Source organism: Pleurodeles waltl, chromosome 10 (assembly GCF_031143425.1).
Source record: "Pleurodeles waltl isolate 20211129_DDA chromosome 10, aPleWal1.hap1.20221129, whole genome shotgun sequence".
Classification (NCBI taxonomy): domain Eukaryota; kingdom Metazoa; phylum Chordata; class Amphibia; order Caudata; family Salamandridae; genus Pleurodeles; species Pleurodeles waltl.
Window position 1 is genome coordinate 42099843 of NC_090449.1, and position 10002 is coordinate 42109844.

Consider the following 10002-nt stretch of genomic DNA (forward strand, 5'->3'; position numbering starts at 1 on the left):
TAAGCTGTATTGACGCAGCACAAGTTTTTGTTGTTGCATTGCTGCCTTAGCGCAGTGATGCGACATTACTTGTAAATATGCTCCTAGGTTCTACTTGAATGATTTATGTTCTACACATCATGTATCAACAGTAGTCTTAATGCTGTCTTCTTCCAGTGGCTAGCTGTTTGCTTGCACCTTTTGCATGAGTTGCTCTCCTTGAGTCAGGAGTCCTGAATAGTGTTTTGAAGCTACTGTTGCTTTGCATTTATTTTATTCTCTAAATTCCCATGACTGCCACTCTTGTATGGCAGGTGTCTTTGTTAAGGTCCCCTGCTATGCTGGTTATGGTGTACTCATTGGAAGCGCTAGTGAAGGACATATTGACCCAAATATTTCCAGAGCAATCATAAAAGTAAATGCAACTTTTAATTGGTAACTTTGAAAACTGTAAAGTCAGATCATGCAGAAACCAGTATGAAAAGCCATTGGTGAAGATAATTTCCAATTACTCTGTACGCTACTAGCTGTTGTGAGAGATGATGATAATGATTCTGTTATACTCAACAATAGTGCATTCCAATAACAAACACATTTCTTTTTGGCATCACTTATATTTTTCACTTGGTAAATATCTGACCCTCTGCTGTGACTGCAGAGGGCTTTCAAAAACAAATAAATACAACACTTTTCAGAAAGTAAGAGAATGTTTTATTAGGACAAGTTTAAAGGTCACAACAAATATTAACCTGATTTATTAATTAAAAAAACAGTCCAAGACAAACTCCCCTTCACAAACGATTTTCTAAATGAATGCAGAAGGTTAATAGACTTTTGTTTCAAGGTCTGTCTCAGGCTCGTTGCTGCAGAACCCTTTCTCAGAGCTATGTGTTCTTCAACTCCATGGGTATCTAGACCGCTCTCCATCAAACACTTGGTCACCGAGAATGTGGGCAGATCAGTGCTATTAGGGTGTGAGTGGTGTTGTTAGAAAATCACTAGGAGAGCTCACTGCTCACCTCTATCAAACTTCCACAGAGGGTTATCCCTGTGACACCATGGCAAAAGGAACTGAGGAATCTGGTCAGTGATGCCACCAGCCTTGAAAGCTTTGCCTGCTTAACTAACTTGATCCAAGAAGTCTGCATGGGTACTGTGGAGTTAAAACAAGCTGGCATGCTCAAAGCTTACCGTCCTGCTTGGGGTGAAGGTGTCCTGAAGAGCATGAGTTGTAAGTGAAGTTGAGAAGAACATGAGCCCAAAAGGTTGCTACATTTGTAGCGCATTACAACTAATTATGAAGAATCTTACAACTTGTGTGGTGGATTGTGCAACATATCCATGTAAGTTAGAATATTTCAGCTGCTGGGGCCCTTCTGTGTCAAGCTGGTTTCCAACTCAAGCACAACCTACTGAACATGTATCGAGTCACAAATGCAAGAGATACCGGAACCCAGATGAAGACTTCTTTACAGCATCACCTGGAGCTGAGTATTCAATGTGTCTGTACCTGGAATAATTCTGACCTTGACCAGCTGCACTTTGTGTTTCAACTCATGAATCAAAACTGCCTATCCACACCTTCACTGGTTTAGACCTGTTTTGAAATTAAAAGACATCAGCCGTGACCCTGCGTTCCTTCCTCAGTTTCTTGTTAAGATATTCAGTACTTTTGAATCTGCTGTTCAACTTCTTCACACCTGAGCTTATACAAAGCATTCTAAACCTTTGATCATTCAAGCCGGCTCATTGTGAGTTCAACACCCCTTCAGCAGATGTGACAGCATGGTGTCAACCACAAACTTTAATTCCAACTGTACTGTAGTCAGAATGCAACAAAATCCAGCTCTTCTGTTAACATGGTAAATTGTTGTTACATAGAGATGTATTCATCTGTGTTCTGGATATAGGAGCAGGAACTGTGATTTCACATCACACCTGCAGTTTGTTGTTAGAGTAAAAGTGACATCATGGTTTAGTTATAGATCAGATGTCATACCTTGAATGTAATAGAAAACTCCTGGCCAGGTTTTTATATAGATATTGCATGGTTCCAGGTATAACCAAAAACTGCTCACTAAAGTAATGGAGGCAGCAGTTGGCAGTTTAATGGAATAAACATCTCACATGAATTGGCATTTTGGAATATGGTCCTTAATACCCCTCCACAAACCAGGGGTAATATTTTAGGACTGGCACGAGTAGGATGCTGAATGTGTCTGTCACAGGAATTAACTGAGGGTATACATACTTGTAAGCACATAAAAACATCAGTGAGTGCTTCCTTGTAAGTCTGAAATTATGTCTTATTCAGAATGTCTTTGATGGTAACACAAGTAATCCTTGTTTATTGAAGGAACACAGAAGTGCTCAAAAGGGTTTGGAAAGTAAAATGGTAGATGGGCTCCAAGCACACTTCAAGTTCGCAGAAAGAGCATAGAATATTGAAGAAAATGATGCCATGACAAAGGAGGGGAAGAAAGGGGCACCATAGAGGCTGAAATGACCAGGTTTATTTCATGAGAGTTGTGTTTCTTTAGCTGAATACTTCACTCCTTTGTGTCATTTGTGAAGCTGTTACTCCATATCCTGAAAAAGGAGAAATGTCTGGTGACTGATGTTGTTGAAGTTATTCTGTATGTCACTGATAAAGACCTACAACTTGTGGTAATCTTATTTAACCAACTAAATGGTAGGGGTGCGCATAATGTGTGTAATTCTATGTAGTGTGATCACACGGAATTACATAAGATTTATTTGACATTATGCCTGAATTACCCATGAAGAGTAATTCTGCTTTTAGTGCTATTACCTAGCGCACAAATGCCCTCTCATGTCTAAAATGGACAGGAGTATGCTATTTTCGCTAAGAAATAGCTCTAAACGCAACAGAACATAAATTGCAAGCATGAGTACCTACTCACGCTCGCTAAATGTGATCTTAGGGTACGATTTTCCCTCAACTTACTACCAACAATTAGCACTATTTTGTTCATGCAAAATTCACCCTTACATCCAAAATGGACACAAGAATGCATTTTGTGCTAAGGAATAGCCCTTCCCTCAAATTAGTCTTAATGACACAGGAGTAATGGCATAATTATCAGTTATTCCCCATCAAAGAGTAATGCTGAATTACCAAATTTGCTCTGATTACTCCAGCATAATCAAAATTCTGCCTCGGCCTATAAATTATGCAGTTGTTGCCACTGGATTGCCTGCACTTCATTCATGTGAAATGGAAACGGTTCTCTTTTGCAGTCACTTCAATAACCATCCAGACATTACAAAGATTGAGCCTCAATGCTGTGCTCATGCGCATACACAAAGAGGGACGAGAGGTAATAGACATAACAAAACTAAACTAAAGTGGAATGCTCATAGCTGTATTGAGTTAAGTAGGACTGCTCATTGCCATACTCCAATAAGAACAAGTGGTTCTAAAAGTTGTCAATTAGGGACAACTGTCCAAGGACGTTTTCAAGTAATGGTGTCTTCTTCTCATCAACATTTTCAGTTAAGGGTTGTGTTTCATGGAGATGCCCATGCAAGAAATATTGCTCATCGACATAATCAAGTAAGGTTGGCTCAAGGACATACTTTTCAAAGGATAGCAACCTATGGACCGCACTTGAACATATTCAAACAGGTATAAATGATTGACGACATACTCTTAGTTGACTGCTCATGAAAACACTAATTTAAGAAAAATGCTTTTGGACAAACGAAAGTAATTATGACTGGCTGGTGACATACTTTAATAGGTCTGATTTCCCATGGACATACTCCTTTTAGAACTAATGGTAATGGCCATATTCTGGTTGTGGCAACTGCTCATGGCTATACTCAGGAAAGGCTCACTTCATGATGAACTGAAATGCATAGGGTGGGAATCTTAAGTTAATACTGTGTCGTTCAATTGGCTGAACAAACCTGGCTCCACCCAGCCACTGATTCATATAGCCAAGAGGTCTCTTCTGATGAGAATCTGACCTTTAATCACCAGATCACCACTCTGTGGTTAAAACACCACTTCTATGGTTGTTGAGAATACTTTTACTGCAGTTCCAATTTCCAAATTGCAATGAATTTACCAGAGCCCAGGAATTATCTGCATTCAATAATGCAACAATAAAAATGCTGTAGATCTAAAGAAAGTGTATGGAGCTAAGGACCCTACAAAATCATGCAGCCAGGCCCAGCCTTCATGACCAGTAATTAGGCCACATTTCTCTAACCCTCAAAGAGTTTCACTTGTGCTGAGCGAACTTCACAGTCCTTTCTGCTGAATTCAAATCAAAGGGAGGTCTTGTCCCAATACATTTAAAAGCATTTAAAACCAGTCTACCTCCATCAAAGCCCACTGAGCCCTGAGATCAAGCAAGACACATATGATCGCACAAACTAGCTACCACTGTAAAGGGCACATCTTTGGAAGTCACAACCATCACTCCTCGTTCCTCTAAACTATGTGGGTGTACTATTTTAAGAGCAGTATACAAGACATTCTTATGGAAATACTGAACTCTTTCTATTGCTGGTGTTGGAATGATCCCTTTGGACTTTCACATCAGATGGCAGCAGTGCTTAAGAATTTGGAAAAGAATGGATGCTGGAGTCCAAAGCTTTGCTCAGAAGCCCGCGGACTGTACTATTAAATGTCAGTGCCAAATACCAAGGCTGCATAGTCTGTAATCCACCTCTTGACTTGTTAATCAACTATCAGACACCACCTGCTCCTTCATTTCAACAACTGTCTCAAATTAAACATTGGATGGCAGCGCACCTGCAGAAGCAATCCACCCCAATATTCCTCTTTGAACTAATACGAAAAAAATGACAATCTATTTTATCAAACTTCCATGGCCTGATTTGGAAAGACAAATTTACACTTTTGTGTAGGTAAAATATTTTTTGCCATTCACAAACTACAAGTTTCATTTTACTATAAGTAATACTTTGACTGCAGTGACTCTGCACTCGTGGTGGTGACTCTGCGCAAAAAAGGTAGGCCCTCCCTTCATTTTATGTGTGGAGTTCTCCACCCCGGCAGCGGAGTCTTTTCAGTCATAAAATTTCTGTAACTAAAATTAAACTTGTAGTTTGTGAATACCAAAAAATAAGTATGTTTACCTTTGTGAATCAGGCCCTAAGTCTGTTCCATTCAGAGAAATTATACACAGTACTGCAATTCCAAGACTACGTCTAACCTCCAGTGTAAAAAGAAAATTATGTTTTAAGAATGATCAAGTAATGCAGATATATTTGAGTAATAGTAGTTTCACCATCATCTGATTTCTTTACTATAAAACACCAAGGACAAGTTTTATGCAATACTCCTGCAACAAAGTGCAGCAATCAAGTTTCTTGTGCTGCATTCTGCAAGGAAAAATACAGTGACGAGCCTTAACTACTAAGATTGTGCTGCTACTGGTGTTATCCCTTGTGCTGGCGCTCAAACAAGACTAGCTAGTTCATGCCCAGCCTTGCACCATAGAGTAGAGGTGAGTGTGCACTGCCGAGTTTAGTATTTGTATTTGAGAAATACCTTTACAGTACAAATTCCTTTCAAGAAACAAACAGGTACTGGATTGTTTTAGTAGGAGTTCATTTTTTACACAAATTGAGGTCTGGCTATCTCAGGAGATCAGGCTTTGTGTCAAAACCTAGTGGTGTTTGCGCTGATCTGACCCAGTAACAGCCTTGGATGCGAATCATGGGAATATATGTTTCCACTGTGAACAATACACTTTTCCAGAGTAAAACACCTTTTATGCTGGAGAGGAAGCACTTTGTGTTGATTGGGTCACAATAGATCCTGCACAAAGCATTGGTAAATATGGGAACACATCATTCCTAAATAGTACAAACATGAGTCCTAAGAAAGAGACTGGTGTGAATGTAAACCCACTACACATTGTATGAGATTGAGTGTGTGTTAGTTTTCACTCTGTCCCAGCAGGGACCCACACTCTAGTCAGGGTAATGGAGATACACACTTAAGACAACCCCTGCTCACCTCCTTGGTAGCTTGGCACAAGCAGTCAGGCTTATCTCAAAGGCAATGTGTAAAGTATTTGTACCAACACATACAGTAATACAGTGAAAACCCTACAAAAAGGACACCACACCAGTTTAGAAAAATGGGTAATATATATCTAAATCAAACAAGACCAAAATGACAAAAATCCAACATACACAAGTGAAGATATGAATTTTAAAAGTAAAAAAAGTCTTCCTGTGAAGAAAACAATGGAAATGTTGATTTTACACAAACCACCTGGTTTGCATCAAAAATAAAGCCGCACAGGTGAGCGTGCATCGGAAAAGTCAGCGATGCATCGATTCCTTACCCGCAAGTGAGGCCGTGTGTCATTTCTTCTCTGGTCTGGTCTGGTCCTCAATGTGTCGTTTTTCTGTTCTGCAAGGGAGGGATATGTCAATTTCAAGCATTGTATAAAAAGGGAAGGTTTGGGCAAGGCAAGTTCGTACACTTGCTAGGTCGAATTAGCAGTTTAAAACTGCAAACACAGACACTGCAGTGGCAAGTATGAGCCATGTTTACAGGGCTACTTATGTGTGTGGCAGAACCAGTGCTGCAGACCAACTAGTAGCATTTGATTTACAGGCCCTGGGCACCTCTAGTTCACTTTACTAGGGACTTACTAGTAATTCAAATGTGCAAATCATGGAAAAGCCAATTACAAAGACATTTTATACAGGGAGCATTTGCACTTTAGCACTGGTCGACAGTGGTAAAGTACCCAGAGTGCCAAAAAACAGCAAAAACAGAGTCCAGCGCACAGTCAAAACATGGGAAGCAGAGGCAAAAAAGACAGGGGAGGCCACGTCAAGGATGCCAGGTCTAACAGTATGTGAATCCAATACTTTGCTGTTACTGGACATTGTAAATAAATGTATAGAACTCAGCACCCCGTTGGGCATAAGTGCTGTAGGTGCAGTCCACTGGGCCATGCACAGCACAATTAAAGGCTCCAGTAGCAACCCAAACCCATTCCAGCTGTGTGCTGAAGAAGGTTTAAACCCATGTAAGGCTGCCAGTGTTTCTTTTCTGGAGGACACTTAGGGGGTCATTCTGACCCCGGCGGTCAGAGACCGCCGGGGCCAGGGTCGGCGGGAGCACCACCGACAGATCGGCGGTGCCCCGCAGGGCATTCTGACCGCGGCGGTTCGGCCGCGGTCAGATGCGGGAAACCGGCGGTCTCCCGCCGGTTTCCCGCTGCCCTGCAGAATCCTCCATGGTGGCGGAGCGCGCTCCGCCGCCATGGGGATTCTGACACCCCCTACCACCATCCTGTTCCATGGCATGGGCACTGCAGGGGCCCCCGTCAGAGGGCCCCACAAAGTATTTCAGTGTCTGCTATGCAGACACTGAAATACGCGACGGGTGCCACTGCACCCGTCGCACCTTCCCACTACGCCGGCTCAATTCTGAGCCGGCGTCCTCGTGGGAAGGTTGATTTGCCCTGGGCTGGCGGGCGGCCTTTTGGCGGCCGCCCGCCAGCCCAGGGCAAATCCCAAAATACCCTCAGCGGTCTTTCGACCGCGGAGCGGTATTTTGGTGGGGGAACTTCGGCGGGCGGCCTCCGCCGCCCGCCGAAGTTAGAATCACCCCCTTAATATGGTAGCTTGTTATGGAAAGTTCCTAACAGAGCAGAACCAAGACTGATTTGAATGTTGAAAGTTTCTGTCTTGAGGGGCATGGTGGGTGAAAAAAGGTGGTTTGGAATGTGATTGGCAGATATTAATTTGATCATTCTTTCTATCACCTTTGTCTATCTATGGAACCACTTTGCATCACCTTAGCTCCAGCACAAAGCCTTAGTAAGTCTTAGTAAATATGGACCCAAGTATTACCCCTAAATATTACAAGCATGAGTGCTAAGAAAAGTTTACATTAAAGATGCAACCACTACACATTGTCGGAGATTGCTTGTAATCTCTAGATGACATACTTATAGAATGCATTTTTTTGTCAAACATAAGTTGTAAATTTATGCAAAAAGCCTCATTTCCAATCGGGATGGTGAAGTCAGTGCATAATTGTGCTGGGTACAGACTAACTGAAGTGGGTTGTGCATGGTACAGTGGCCATCCTAACACATCCTTACTGTGCACCGACTGTTGTGGCTCCAGCTCTATCACTGTGTAGGGTTTAATAGTGAGTGGGAGCACAGTCATACCCTAAAGACCCACTGCAGGGGCTCTCTGCATTCCGTGTGATACCCTACACTAGGGGGATGAAGCCCCACAAACAGTTCACAACCAACTTTTGTCTCTAACTTAAAATCCTTCTGTTCTGTCGCTACACCCAAAAAGTGAAGCATTAATAATTTCTTCGTAAGAGGCTCAAATCTTAATTCTTTCTCGTTTAAACTCACCTCTCAATAGCTCTTCCGGCCATGGTACACCTTTACAATGGGAACACCACAGTGGACTACCTAGTCAAATTACTTCCACACTATTTCCTGTGGCAGCACAAGCATCAGCTGCTCATCCATAGGCAACATTTGATTGATTCTAGTTTGCTGATTTAAGACCATGCTGTAACTGTATTAACATCACAGACAAACATATTTTAAGCAGTGTAGATGGATACAAATTGCATAGCGGAAAATGTGAGACGTTGCCTATTTTCATCAGAAACAATTAACGAATTTGATTCACATCAGACAGGCTTCAGATCCAGTTTCAGTACTGAATCGGTGCTAGACTCAGTGTATCATGTAATGAGAATGTGCTTAGATTTGGATATAGGCCTGGACGAAGTTTAAATTATTTCAGGGTAATTTGCATAATTTCTGGAATTTCGTTTTACCGTAATTACGCAAAATTCCTGAAATTATTCCTTACGCCACTTCAGATAATTACACACTATTTGGGGTACAAATGTCCAGCAAATAAGCAATTCACTTTATAGTGAACTCACAGGACCAATGGAATACAAGTGGCTGTTCTACCCAATGCTTTTGATTAAATGCATTCTTGCTCCAAAAACTTATGTAAGGACACATTTCCCGCTAACATATAGCTCGAACTGGTGGATTTGCATTCTGAATAATTAGGTGAATTTTGCAGTAATTGTGTGTAATTACACAAAAGAAAACTATGCATAATTTGCGTACCCCTAGTTGGAAGCTCAGCCATCCTAATTCACCCAGAGCTTTCTGCTGCGTTCAACACAGCCTCTCACTACATCCTAGAAACCAGTCTTACTACGGCTGGAGTGAGGAACCATGCCCTTGAATGACTAACATCTTTTTTAACAGACCAGTCTCCTGTAGTCTGGGGTCCTGATTTCCAATTTTCAGAATTCAAACACAGTAACTATGAGGTTCCCCCAAAGAACTGCACTTAGCCCCACTCTTTTCAACCTTTATGTTGGCCCGTCGTTCCCTTTGGTTTCTCCTACAATTCTTACACTGATGACACCAACCTAATACTCAGATTGTTAGAGGCTGCACATATTCCATCCTGATTTAAACAGTACATGACCTCTATAGCCAATTCAATGAACCACAATTCTACAGGTTCAAACTTATCTAATACTGAAATCCTTGTTTTTGGGAAGCCATCAGCGTGGGACTCTGACTTGCACCTTAGTGAGCTTGGTCCTGCTTCCCATCCAACGCAATCTGCAAAAAAGTAGGAATATTTTTCTGTAACCGCTTGACTTTCCTTGAAAATATTTCTAAAACAACTGCTAATCTACTAATTGTTTCTTTCAGCTGAAAGTGTTGAGAACATTTCTCCCTTTCGTACAATCTGGTACAGGAAAACCATCATTCAAACAACAATTGTGGCCAGTTTTGAATATTGTCTAAAGGTATTCCTTAGCCTCCCCAAGGGAATGACCTGTTTCTGAGGATGATCCAAAACGCAGCTACCTATCTCTTGGTTTGGAATTACGAATCATGGATCTTCTTGTATCTTCCCGCAAATATTTCTGCACAAAAATGCATGTTCAAAAATCTGTGTTTCTGCCAGTGGGACCTACATTCC